The sequence below is a fragment of the Bos indicus x Bos taurus genome, chromosome 2 (assembly GCF_003369695.1).
Source record: "Bos indicus x Bos taurus breed Angus x Brahman F1 hybrid chromosome 2, Bos_hybrid_MaternalHap_v2.0, whole genome shotgun sequence".
Lineage (NCBI taxonomy): Eukaryota > Metazoa > Chordata > Mammalia > Artiodactyla > Bovidae > Bos > Bos indicus x Bos taurus.
In genome coordinates this window covers 42,754,190-42,769,219 of record NC_040077.1, presented here as the reverse complement: position 1 = coordinate 42,769,219, position 15,030 = coordinate 42,754,190, and positions in this window count along the sequence as shown.

The window sequence follows — 15,030 nt, the reverse complement described above, 5'->3', positions numbered from 1 at the left end:
CTTAACAGACCCATCACAAGCACAGACATTGAAACTGGAGTCAGAAATCTTCCAGCAAACAAAAGCCCAGGTCCAGATGGCTTCACAGATGAATTCTACCAAAAATTTAGAGAAGAGCTAACACCTATCCTACTCAAACTCAATCCAGAAAATTGCAGAGGAAGGTAAACTTCCAAACTCATTCTATGAGGCCACCACCACCCTAATACCAAAACCTGACAAAGATCCCACAAAAAAAGAAAACTACAGGCCAATATCACTGATGAACATAGATGCAAAAATCCTTAACAAAATTCTAGCAACCAGAATCCAACAACACATTAAAAAGATCATACACCATGACCAAGTGGGCTTTATCCCAGGGATGCAAGGATTCTTCAATATCCACAAATCAATCAATGTAACACACCACATTAACAAATTGAAAAATAAAAACCATATGATTATCTCAATAGATGCAGAGAAAGCCTTTGACAAAATTCAACATCCATTTATGATAAAAACTCTCCAGAAAGTAGGAATAGAAGGAACATACCTCAACATAATAAAAGCTATATATGACAAACCCACAGCAAACATTATCTTCGATGGTGAAAAATTGAAAGCATATCCTCTAAAGTCAGGAACAAGACAAGGGTGCCCACTTTCACCATTACTATTCAACATAGTTTTGGAAATTTTGGCCACAGCAATCAGAGCAGAAAAAGAAATAAAAGGAATCCAAATTGGAAAAGAAGAAGTAAAACTCTCACTGTTTGCAGATGACATGATCCTCTACATAGAAAACCCTAAAGACTCCATTAGAAAATTACTAGAACTAATCAATGAATATAGTAAAGTCGCAGGATATAAAATCAACACACAGAAATCCCTTGCATTCCTATACACTAATAATGACAAAATAGAAAGAGAAATTAAGGAAACAATTCCATTCACCATTGCAACGGAAAGAATAAAATACTTAGGAATATATCTACCTAATGAAACTAAAGACCTATATATAGAAAACTATAAAACACTAGTGAAAGAAATCAAAGAGGACACTAATAGATGGAGAAATATACCATGTTCATGGATTGGAAGAATCAATATAGTGAAAATGAGTGTACTACCCAAAGCAATTTATAGATTCAGTGCAATCCCTATCAAGCTACCAACGGTATTCTTCACAGAGCTAGAACAAATAATTTCACAATTTGTATGGAAATACAAAAAACCTCGAATGGCCAAAGCGATCTTGAGAAAGAAGAATGGAACTGGAGGAATCAACCTGCCTGACGTCAGGCTCTACTACAAAGCCACAGTCATCAAGACAGTATGGTACTGGCACAAAGACAGAAATATAGATCAATGGAACAAAATAGAAAGCCTATAGATAAATCCACACACATATGGACACCTTATCTTTGACAAAGGAGGCAAAAATATACAATGGATTAAAGACAATCTCTTTAGCTAGTGGTGCTGGGAAAACTGGTCAACCACTTGTAAAAGAATGAAACTAGAGCACTTTCTAACACCATACACAAAAACAAACTCAAAATGGATTAAAGATCTCAACGTAAGACCAGAAACTATAAAACTCCTAGAGGAGAACATAGGCAAAACACTCTCCGACATACATCACAGCAGGATCCCCAGAATATTGGAAATAAAAGCAAAAATAAACAAAAGGGAGCTAATTAAACTTAAAAGCTTCTGCACACCAAAGGAAATTATAAGCAAGGTGAAAAGACAGCCTTCAGAATGGGAGAAAATAATAGCAAATGAAGCAACTGACAACTAATCTCAAAAATATACAAGCAACTCCTACAACTCAATTCCAGAAAAATAAATGACCCAATCAAAAAATGGGTCAAAGAACTAAATAGACATTTCTCCAAAGAAGACATACAGATGGCTAACAAACACATGAAAAGATGCTCAACATCACTCATTATCAGAGAAATGTAAATCAAAACCACTATGAGGTACCATTTCACACCAGTCAGAATGGCTGCGATCCAAAAGTCTACAAGCAATAAATGCTGGAGAGGGTGTGGAGAAAAGGGAACCCTCTTACACTGTTGGTGGGAATGCAAACTAGTACAGCCACTATGGAGAACAGTGTGGAGATTCCTTAAAAGAATTGAAATAGAACTGCCTTATGACCCAGCAATCCCACTGCTGGGCATACACACCGAGGAAACCAGAAGGGAAAGAGACACGTGTACTCCAATGTTCATCACAGCACTGTTTATAATAGCCAGGACATGGAAGCAACCCAGTTGTCCATCAGCAGATGAATGGATAAGAAAGCTGTGGTACATATACAGAATGGAGTATTACTCAGCCATTAAAAATGATACATTTGAATCAGTTCTAATGAGACGGATGAAACTGGAGCCTATTATACAGAGTGAAGTAAGCCAGAAAGAAAAACACCAATACAGTATACTAATGCATATATATTGAATTTAGAAAGATGGTAACAATAACCCTGTATACGAGACAGCAAAAGAAACACTGATGTATAGAACAGTCTTTTGGACTCTGTGGGAGAGGGAGAGGGTGGGATGATTTGGGAGAATGGCATTGAAACATGTAGAATATCATATATGAAACGAGTTGCCAGTCCAGGTTCGATGCACAATACTGATGCTTGGGGCTAGTGCACTGGGACGACCCAGAGGGATGGTATGGGGAGGGAGGAGGGAGGAGGGTTCAGGATGGGGAACACATGTATACTTGTGGTGGATTCATGTTGGTATATGGCAAAACCAAAACAATATTGTAAAGTTAAAAAAAAAAAGCTGAGCACCGAAGAATTGATGCTTTTAAACTGTGGTGTTGGAAAAGACTCGTGAGAGTCCCTTGGAATGCAAGGAGATCCAACCAGTCCATCCTAAAGGAGATCAGTCCTGAGTGTTAACTGGAAAGACTGATGTTGAAGCTGAAACTCCAGTACTTTGGCCACCTAATGTGAAGAACTGACTCATTTGAAAAGACCCTGATTTTGGGAAAGATTGAAGGTGGGAGGAGAAGGGGATGACAGAGAATGAGATGGTTTGATGGCATCACTGACTCAATGGACATGAGTTTGATTAAACTCCGTGAGTTGGTGATAGACAGGGAGGCCTGGTGTGCTGCAGTTCATGGGTTCACAAAGAGCTGGACTCGACTGAGTGACTGAACTGAACTGAGTGACTGGATGCCATGATCTTAGCTTTTTGAATGTTGAGTTTTAAGTGAGTTTTTCACTCTCCTCTTTCAAGACAAGACATAGAAACAGCTTAAGTGACCATTGATGGGTAATTGGATAAAGAAATTTTAATGTATATTGAGAGTTCCCTTGTAATACAGTGGTTAGGATTCCAAGGTTTCACTGCTGTAGTCCAGGTTCAATCCCTGGTTGGGAAACTGAGATCCCACAAGCTGCCTGGTGTGGCTAAAAGAAGAAAAACATAAGAAAATTTTGATATATACACACACACACAATGGAATAATATTTAGCTTTAAAAAAGAATACAATCTTCCCACTTGTAACAACATGCATGGTCCTCTAGGACATTATGCTATGTGAAACATATCAGACAGAGACAGATAAATTCCCCATGGTCTCTTTTATATGTGGAATCCAAAATGCAAACAAACAAACCGAGCTCAGATACAAAGAACAGATTGGTGCGTGCCAGAGGTAGAGTTGCTGGGTGGGAGAAATGAGTTAAGGGTGTGAAAAAAGAAAATGAAAAGATTTTAAAAATTACAATTCCTGGCCTTCTTAATTACATGAGCTAGACTCTGTGAGCCTTGGATGTTTATACAACTGGAAAATAAATTAATAACTAAAGGTGCGTTTGCAAATCACAGACAGTCCGTGGAACTGGCTGAATGGATTAAGCCAGGCCTGATTAAGAAGCCAATCGTGACTGAGAAGTCAGCAGTGACAAAGCCAAACCAGGAGAGGGTAAAGTTCTGTGGGCTGTGTTAGCAAAATGGGAGGATAGCACCCTGTGCTGATTATTCTTTAGAGCTTTAGGAAACATACAATCCCCAAGGAGATCATTTTGTTCTAGATTTCCCTGATGAAAAGGCATAAAGAAGATAACAGTGCAGTTATATAATCCTGCTAGAGAAAACACTTTCTCCCTGTAATCTAAAAATACTTAAGGCTAGGTTGAGGAAAATTAATCCTTTGTTGTTAAATTTTAGGCCATAACAATTTCTTTGCGATACTAGATTTTTGTGACTAAAGTTAATGCATCATTTGACCATGACTAGGCTCTTGACAACTGAAATGTGGATTTCTCAGAGGATCAGAAGAGATGGGGAGATTTTCCCAGCTCCTAACATCTGGGCTGCCCAAAAACACTTCTTTTTTTTTCTTTAAATGTATTTCTAATTGAATAATGATTAAAATATTGTATTGGTTTCTGTCATACATCAACATGGATCAGCCAGGGAAGCCCCAACGTGGATCAGCCATAGGTATACATATGTCCCCTCACTCTTGAGCAGCCATCCCACCTCCCACCCTATCCCACCCACAAACACTTCTTAATACAAACTTTTTCCCTCCAAAAGAAAAAATAATAAAAATGTGACAAGTTTCATTTAGCACATATTTTAATGTATATGTCAATGACGTTAATAATTGTACAGAGTTGTATAATAACTGCACTAAAAAAATATAAAATATTTCCATTGTCTTAATAAGTTTTCCCATACTCATTTACAATCAATTACTTGTTCATATTCCCAGTCCATGGCAACCACTTATCTAAATTCTGTGCCTACAGTTTTGTCTTTTCCAAAAGGTCATCTAAATAAAATATATATATGGAAGCAGAATATTCTTGTCACCCCTCATGTCTGGATCATTTTACCTAGCATAATGTGTTTTAGATTCATTCAGGATGTTGCATGTATCAGTAGATTGTTTTACCGCCGAGTGAGATTCCATTGCAGTGTACCTTCTTTATCTAACTGGTGAGCATTTTACCAGATCCCAGTTTTTGGTGACAATAAATAAAGCTGTTCTAAACATTTGAATGAGTCTTTATGTGAGAATTAATGTTCATTTCTCTTGAGTACATATCTAAGAGTGAAATTAGTGGGTTGTATAAATGTGTATTTATTTTTAAAGTATCTATCAAACTGTTTTCCAAAGGGGTGTACTTTTTAGCGTTTCCCTCAGAAATATATGAAGGGTCTATGCTTTGCCTTCTTGCCAGCACTTGGTATAGTCTTTTAAATTTTTTTAATTACTTGTTTAGGTTGTAGTGAAAAGAAGAGAAGCGAAAAGCAAAGGAGAAAAGGAAAGATATCAGCATCTGAATGCAGAGTTCCAAAGAATAGCAAGAAGAGATAAGAAAGCCTTCCTCAGCGATCAATGCAAAGAAATAGAGGAAAAAAACAGAATGGGAAAGATTAGAGATCTCTTCAAGAAAATTAGAGATACCAAGGGAACATTTCATGCAAAGATGGGCTCGATAAAGGACAGAAATGGTATGGACCTAATAGAAGCAGAAGATATCAAGAAGAGGTGGCAGGAATACACAGAAGAACTGTACAAAAAAGATCTTCACGACCCAGATAATCATGATGGTGTCATCACTGACCTAGAGCCAGACATCCTGGAATGTGAAGTCAAGTGGGCCTTAGAAAGCATCACTACGAACAAAGCTAGTGGAGGTGATGGAATTCCAGTTGAGCTATTTCAAATCCTGAAAGATGATGCTGTGAAAGTGCTGCACTCAATATGCCAGCAAATTTGGAAAACTCAGCAGTGGTCACAGGACTGGAAAATTTCAGTTTTCATTCTGATCTCAAAGAAAGGCAATGCCAAAGAATGCTCAAACTACTGCACAACTGCACTCATCTCACACGCTAGTAAAGTAATGCTCAAAATTCTCCAAGCCAGGCTTCAGCAATTTGTGAACCGTGAACTTCCTGATGTTCAAGCTGGTTTTAGAAAAGGCAGAGGAGCCAGAAATCAAATTGCCAAAATCTGCTGGATCTTGGAAAAACCAAGAGAATTCCAGAAAAACATCTATTTCTGCTTTATTGACTATGCCAATGCCTTTGACTGTGTGGATCACAATCAACTGTGGGAAATTCTGAAAGAGATGGTAATACCAGACCACCTGACCTGCCTCTTGAGAAATCTGTACGCAGGTCAGGAAGCAACAGTTAAAACTGGACATGAACAGCAGACTGGTTCCAAATAGGAAGAGGAGTACGTCAAGGCTGTATATTGTCACCCTGCTTATTTAACTTCTATTCAGAGTACATCATGAGAAATGCTGGACTGGAAGAAACTCAAGCTAGAATCAAGATTGCTGGGAGAAATATCAATAACCTCAGATATGCAGATGACACCACCCTTATGGCAGAAAGTGAAGAAGAACTCAAAAGCCTCTTGATGAAAGTGAAAGTGGAGAGTGAAAAAGTTGGCTTAAAGTTCAACATTCAGAAAGCAAAGATCATGGCATCCGGTCCCATCACTTCATAGGAAATAGATGTGGAAACAGTGGAAACAGTGTCAGACTTGATTTTTTGGGCTCCAAAATCACTGCAGATGGTGACCGCAGCCATGAAATTAAAAGACGCTGCTTATTCCTTGGAAGGAAAGTTATGACCAACCTAGATAGCATATTCAAAAGCAGAGACGTTACTTTGCCAACAAAGGTCCATCTAGTCAAGGCTATGGTTTTTCCTGTGGTCATGTATGGATGTGAGAGTTGGACTGTGAAGAAGGCTGAGCACCGAAGAATTGATGCTTTTGAACTGTGGTGTTGGAGAAGACTCTTGAGAGTCCCTTGGACTGCAAGGAGATCCAACCAGTCCATTCTGAAGGAGATCAGCCCTGGATGTTCATTGGAAGGACTGATGCTGAAGCTGAAACTCCAATACTTTGGGCACCTCATGTGAAGAGTTGACTCATTGGAAAAGACTCTGATGCTTGGGAGGGATTGGGGACAGGAGGAGAAGGGGACAACAGAGGATGAGATGGCTGGCTGGCATCGCTGACTCTATGGATGTGAGTCTGAGTGAACTCCGGGAGTTGGTGATGGACAGGGAGGCCTGGCATTCTGCGATTCATGGGGTCGCAAAGAGTCGGACACAACTGAGTGACTGAACTGAACTGAACTTAGGTTTGTAGTGGTATGTCTTTTTTGTGTTGAGTTATGAGATTTTTTTTCTATGATTGTTTTCCAGAAGTATTTTAGTTAAGGATTTTTGTGTCCGTGCTCAGGAACAAGGTCTATAATCTTTCTGTGGTGAAGTCTTTGTCTAGTTTTTGTATTAGGATAATGATGACCTAAAAAAATGGGTTGGGAGTGTAATTATTTTTCAAAGGCTATGTCTACACACAATTAAATGGAGTTCTATAAGTTTCATAGGCAAATTTATATATGGTGAGAGTCATGGGCTTCTCTGGTGGCTCAGAGGGTAAAGAGACTGCTTGTAATGAAGGAGGCCTGGATTTAGTCCCTGGGTCAGGAAGATCCCCTGGAAAAGGAATGACTACCCAACTCCCGTATTCTTGCCTGGAGAGTTTCATGGACAGAGGAGCCTGGTGGGTTACAGTCCATGGGAGTCACAGGAGTCGGACACCACTGAGCAAGTAACACTTTCATTTTTCAGAGAACCATACCATATCATATGACCAAAGTAAAAATCAGACCTTCTATTTCTACTGTGGTGTTATTTAGTGACATTACATAATATTTGAGAAAGCAATTCTCAAGCATTCTGCCCTTGATCCTTAGTAGAGTCTTAATAAATATTAGGTACTGATAATAATATCAGTAATAATATTCAGTTCAGTTCAGTTTATTTCAGTCGCTCAGTCATGTCCGACTCTTTGCGACCCCATGAATCACAGCACGCCAGGCCTCCCTGTCCATCACTATCTCCCGGAGTTCACTCAAACTCACGTCCATCGAGTCGGTGATGCCATCCAGCCATCTCATCCTCTGTCGTCCCCTTCTCCTCCTGCCCCCAATCCCTCCCAGCATCAGAGTCTTTTCCAATGAGTCAACTCTTCGCATGAGGTGGCCAAAGTACTGGAGTTTCAGCTTTAGCATCATTCCTTCCAAAGAACACCCAGGACTGATCTCTTCAGAATGGACTGGTTGGATCTCCTTGCAGTCCAAGGGACTCTCAAGAGTCTTCTCCAACACCACAGTTCAAAAGCATCAATTCTTCGGCGCTCAGCCTTCTTCACAGTCCAACTCTCACATCCATACATGACCACTGGAAAAACCATAGCCTTGGCTAGACAGACCTTTGTTGGCAAAGTAATGTCTCTGCTTTTTGTTTTTTCTTTTTTTGTGTGTCTCTGCTTTTGAATATGCTATCTAGGTTGGTCATAACTTTTCTTCCAAGGAGTAAGCGTCTTTTAATTTCATGGCTGCAGTCATCATCTGCAGTGATTTTGGAGCCCCAAAAAATAAAGTCAGTCACTGTTTCCACATCTATTTCTCATGGAGTGATGGGACCAGATGCCATGATCTTAGGTACTGATAACAATATTAATTGTTATTATTTTTATTAATTCAATGAGCTATTAGTAGCTACCACAGTTTCAACCTTAGGCTATGCAGAAAATGGTTATACATAGAACATATCAGAGACCAGACACATTTATAGTACTCCAATATGTGGCAATTTACCATACAATCATTTTGGCTTTGATGGAATTTTAAAGCTAAAAAGATAGCTTGACTATAGCCCTTGGAATTCAAACAAAAATTCTTTTTGTTGTTGTTAAGTCTTGTCTGACTCTGCAACTCATGGACTGTAGCAGGCCAGGCTTCCCTAATGCGGCATTTTCCTCCATGGCTATCATAGTGATAAGGTAGCATAAAAGCCATAGTTTCCCCTCTCACCCAGTCTTAACATTAATCTTCATAAGGAGAAAAATGTAGATGCTAAAAGCCTCAAAGTCTGGTCCATTTGCTGCTCTGTGCTCTTGATGATGGGGTGTGCCACAGTGATGCTTGCAGAGTCAGCAGCATCAACATCGCTTGGAGCTGTTCCTGAAGCAAATCCATGTCCCCACCTTGCATACGAAATCAAGGGACAGGGGCAAGTGTCTGAGGTTTAACAGGCTCTCCACATGATTCTGAGGTTTACTAGAGCTTGGGAGCACTGGCTGAGCAGATGATTGGCAGAGTATGAGATGGTTGAAATCAGTAAGAGTTAAACAATGTGCATTAAGAAGAGGGTTGGTCCCCCTTTATTGATTTAAAATACACTGTGCTGTCAGCTGCAGTCTGAACCACAGAAAAAGGCACAGGTAACTCGCAGTAGGTAACACGCTCAAGAACATCGCCTCTCTTGCTTTCCCCATGTATGCTATCTGTGGAAAGTGACCCTGAGAGAAAAAAATAAGAGTTTACAGAGGGAATAGAGAAATTCGTTTCAAAACTAGATACTCAGGAATCTGCGTGTTGTGCCTATCTTGTACTTTTTCTAACAGCCAGCATATTCAACTGTTAAATGCCTAAGAATATTCAAAAACTTGCCAGTGTTTAATAGACCTTCTTTCTTTCTAGGTGCCCTTCCTTCTCCAATCCTCTTCAAATTAATAGCCTAGTAAAATTTGTTGTTGCTTAGTTGCTAAGTTGTGTCCAACTTTTGAGACCCTATGGACTGTAACCCATCAGGCTCCTCTGTCCATGGGATTTCCCAGGCAAAAATTCTGGAGTGAGTTGCCATTTCCTTCTCCAGGGGATCTTCCTGACCCAGGGATTGAACCCAAGTTTCCTGCATTGCCAGGTGGATTCTTTACCACTGAGCCACCAGGGAAGCCCAGTCTAGTAGAATTTACAAATATATTAATAGCTCAAAACTAACCTAGAAAGGAAAACATTTATCATACAAAAATCTTTTAATACTACCTTCTTGATTTATTTCCCCCCTGCTCAAATTCCCCTTTATTTTATTTTTTATTACTCTGTATTATCTTCTAAAAAACAGTGTGCTCAACTCATTGTGCACATTGTGTTATTATGCTCATAAATTAAGTCGAAGGAGTTTAAAGATCAGAAGCCTCTGATTTAGGAAGATAATCTGAGAACAAAAGAAATAGAGGTTGAATAATTCTTGCTGGTATTTGCAGTTTAAAATGCCTAAAAACAATGGTAGGTAACTCATGACTCAGCTGAAGTGAGAATCTTCACTAGGCAAAAAATACACTTGAAACGATGCTAGGAAAAAAAAAAAACACTTGTTTTTAGAGTTAAATATTATATTCTGTCTTTTCATAATAAAGCAAAATAGAATCTGAACATAATCTCATTGGCTTTGGACAGTGGGACTCAAAGATTCTTTTTATTTATTATTATAAGTATTAATCTGATAATCTTAACTAGATTACAGTACAGTCTGGCTGCTCAGAATAAAATATTGGCTTTATTTATTCCTACAGAAATTATTCTTTAGTATTATAAAAGAGGTAAGGTGATCATAAGATTGTTCAGTTGGTTATATCAAGTTCTGTTACTATGTATCAGAAAATAAATTATCTGCCTAAGCAAAATATTCTTTAGTGAAACATTACTCATAGGAGATTTTTTATATATCCATGATTCACTAAATTGAAAAATATTTGAATACTGCCTTATATACTTTAAAAATTCAGCAGGTGTGCATAGAGTACCTGCAGTTGTCAAGAACTGTAAGGGGACAATGATTCTGCCCTGCTTGCAAGCTAACAAGTTAGCCAGCCACATAAGACCACCAGGACATCATTATTAGCACATCAGGAAGGCTGAACTTCTATAATTGGTTTGTTTCCATAGGTCATATTTTCATTGGTTCCATTCTGTCCCATATGCCACAAGTCCCATAGTGGAGGGTGTAGTTGTTATTGTTCAGCTGCTCAGTCATATCCAACTCTTTGCTACCCCATATACAGCAGCAGGTCAGACTTCCCTATTCTTTACTCTCTCCCAGAACTTGCTCAAACTCATGTCCATTGAGTTAGTGATGCCATCCAACCATCTTATCCTCCGTCGTCCCCTTCTCTTCCAGCCCTCAATCATTCCCAGCATGAGGGTCTTTTCCAATGAGTCTACTCTTTGCATCAGGTGGCCAATTATTGGAGCTTCAGCTTCAGCATCAGTGCTTCCAATGAATATTCAGAGTTGATTTCCTTTAGGATTGGCTGGTTTGGTTACCTTGCTGTACAAGGGACTCAGTTTTCTCCAGCTTCACAGTTCGAAAACATCAATATTTTGGCACTCAGCCTTCTTTATTGTCCAAATTTCACATCCATACATGACTACTGGAAAAACCATAGCTTTGACTGTACAGACCTCTGTCAGCAAAGCGATGTCTCTGTTTTATAATATGCTGTCTGGGTTTACCATACCTTTTCTGCCAAGCAGCAGGTGTCTTTTAATTTCATGGCTGTAGTTACCGCCTGCAGTGATTTTGGAGCCCAAGAAAATAGTCTGTCATTGTTTCTGTTTTCCCCCCATCCATTTACCATGAAGAGATGGGACCAGATGCCATGATCTTAGTTTTAGAATGTTGAGTTTTAAGCCAGCTTTTCACTCTCCTCTTTCATCTTCATCAAGAGGCACTTTAGTTCCTCATTTCTTTCTGCCATTAAGGACATGTCATCTGTATGTCTGATGTTATTGATATTTCTCCTGGTGATCTTGATTCCAGCTTGTGCTTCATCCAGCCAGGCATTTCGCATGATGTACTCTGCATGTAAGTTAAATGAGTAGATGACGATATACAGTTTTGACATACTCCTTTACCAATTTAGAACCTGTCCATTGTTATATATCCAGTTCTAACTGTTGCTTCGTGACCTCCATACAGGTTTCTCAGGAGGCAGGTATGGTGGTTTGGTATTCCCATCTCTTTAAGAATTTTCCACATTTTTTGTGATTCACACAATCAAAGGCTTTAGCGTAGTCAGTGAAGCAGATGCTGCTGCTGCTGCTGCTGCTATTTCGCTTCAGTTGTGTCCGATTCTGTGCGACCCCATAGATGCCAGCCCACCAGGCTCCCCTGTCCCTGGGATTCTCAAGACAAGAACACTGGAATGGGTTGCCATTTCCTTCTCCAATGCGTGAAAGTGAAAAGTGAAAGTGAAGTCGCCCAGTCGTGTACAACTCTTAGCGACCCCATGGACTGCAGCCCACTAGGCTCCTCTGTCCATGGGATTTTCCAGGCAAGAGTACTGGAGTGAGAGCTAGTATTCATTAAAAGCAGTAGTACTTTCCATATAAATGAAAAGAGAAGAAGATAAGCCCTTATGCTGGACATAACACAGTTCATCCTCAGTCTCATGATGCAAAACTGCTATCAGGTAAAAGTTTTTTGAAATAGTGTGGGTTTGTCCTAAATAGAGATTAAGAATCCTGTAAGATGTTGAATAGGGCCCTGGATAGTGGAATGATACACAGCATATCGTACTCATGAATGTTCGACTCTTGGGCAATAGTAGACTTCCATGATGAATTCTATGTTGACAAAGCTAAACCAGAGAGACATCTGCCTTGTTAAGATGATGACAGTAGCTGATGAAAGATAGCATCCTATGCAGCTCTTCTGTATGGGAGTACTTTTATGATAACTCAGTGACAGCTTGAAATGGGAAAAGGAGAGTTTGACAGGCCCTGGAGAAGGAAATGGCAATCCACTTTTGGGCTTCTCAAGTGGCACAGTGGTAAAGAATCTACCGGCAATGCAAGAGACACTAGAGACTCAGATTCAATCTTTGGGTTTGGTCTTCTCCAGGAAGATCTCCTGGAGAAGGAAATGACAACCCACTACAGTATTCTTGCCTGGGAAATCCCCTGACATAGAAGCCTGGTGGGCTGTAGTCCATGGGACTGCACAGGGTCAGACATGACTGAAGCGACTGAGCATAGCACAATAAGAAACTAGATATTCCACCATCATAATTCCTATTGCATAAATTTACCCACTTTTTGTGAAATCAACTGTTATGAAAAGCAGATGGTATACTGTAGACACACGGAAGCACGTTGTCACAAGGAATTACAGCACGTGACATTAAACTGCCTTGTACTGTGTTATATGATAGGCCACCACGATGAAATGTTCTCATTTAATAGCTACTATATGAAGTAAATGCAACTTCAAACATTTTCTCAAAACTTTCAATAAGGAAGGCCAGTATTTTAATATTTAGAATAACATAGTTTGCTCATTTAAGAATAAGACTTAGTTGATTTGTGAGAAGCATTCAATTAAAGTAGATAATCTGCCTGCTAGATTTGAAAAATGAGATACTAGAAAAGTGAAAGTAAAGTGTTTCACTAATAAGGATGTTTTATTAGAGAAGGTGTGATTTGTAAATACCCTTGAAAATTACCTAAATGATATTGAATCCCCAAATAACATCTACCAATAAGACTATACTTAATATTTTGTGAAAGTGTTTACATGTTAGAATGAACACCATCCTCCTGAATCCTTTCTAGGCTAGTTTTATCATGGCCATTCTTGCTGCCACTGTTTTTGGAATATCTTATAAATGTCTTCTGTGTGCCCAGTCTCGAGATGGGTTCTTTACATCTCATCTATTTAATTTTTTATATTTGTATTTTGGATAATGAATTCATTTGTATGATTTATTACCAAAGTTTTCTGAAAATTCTCCCTCCTGCTCTTTGCTCCTTTTCACCAGATTCCCATTGTTCCACCCTCCCACAGAAGTAGTCACTGTAAAAATCTCGGAGATTTAAAAAAAAAAATGCAATCAAATGCAGAAGGTACTTATTTCCACACAGCCTCACCAAATACAGCACCTTATTAAATGTGAATCAATTTACTCATTAGTATTTTATTGCCATTTTATAGATGAAACTGTAACTCCATAAAGTTTCATAACTTATTCAACATTGCGTAACATAAAATTGAAAGTAGTAGGATTTGAAATGAGTCCTGTTTGTCTAAAAGAAAAGTCCATGTAGTTCCCCTATAAAATATTAACGTTTTACCATGGATGAAACTGAGATGGTCGAGTGACCTTTCCCAGGACATAGAGGAAGGTGGTACAAGTTGAGGCTTCAGACTGGATCTTCTGATGCTTTCTCTAATGTTATTCCTACTACACTTTCAGTCTGTTTTTATTGACATTTAATTTTCTGTTGGTATGTGTTTAAGTATTATTTGGTGCTTAGTTGCTCCCATTGAGTCTGATTCTTTGCGACCCTATAGACTGTAGCCTGCCAGGTTCTTCTGTCTGTGGGATTCTCCAGGCAAGAATACAGGCAAGAATACTGGAGTGGGTTGCCATGCTCTCCTCTGGGGGATCTTCTCAACCCAGGGATCAAACCTGCTTCTCCTGTGTCTCCCATATTGAAGTCAGATTCTTTACTGCTGAGCCAGTGGGGAGGTCATACATCCTGTTTTTCCATTAGACTGAAAATTCGTAATAAGTCTTTTCTGCATTTTTTTCCTCCCACTGGTCCTTTAAAACATGCTTTATCTAATTTGATTTCAGTATAGTTTAAAATTTTTAAAAATGTATATAAAAGTAGAACTCATGGTGTGTGGTATTCCATTCCATAGAGTTTTATAAATACTTTGAGATTGGTATTTATATCATAATCATGATACAGAACAGTTCCATCAACCTTTAAAATTTCTTCAGGCTTCTCCCTTGAAGTAAGCACTTCCCTCTACCCCAACCCCTGGCAACCACTGATATTTTCCATCCATTGTGTTCTACCTTTTCCAGAGCATCATAAATAAGATTGTACACTCTGTGTTTTGGCTAGGCTTTTTACAATTAGTAAATTGCATTGAGATTCACCCATATTATTTCATGTATCAGTATTTCATTCCTTTTTAGCTGATGAGTAACATTCCATTATATCAATGTTCCTCAGTTTGTTGATCCATTCACCAGTTGTATCAGTTTTTAGTGACTATGGATAAAGCTGCTATAAACATTTACATATGGGTTTTTTTTTGTGTGTGTGTGAGAGCATCATTTTTATTTCTCATGGATAAATCTATAGCAGTGAGATTGCTAGGTCATAGAGT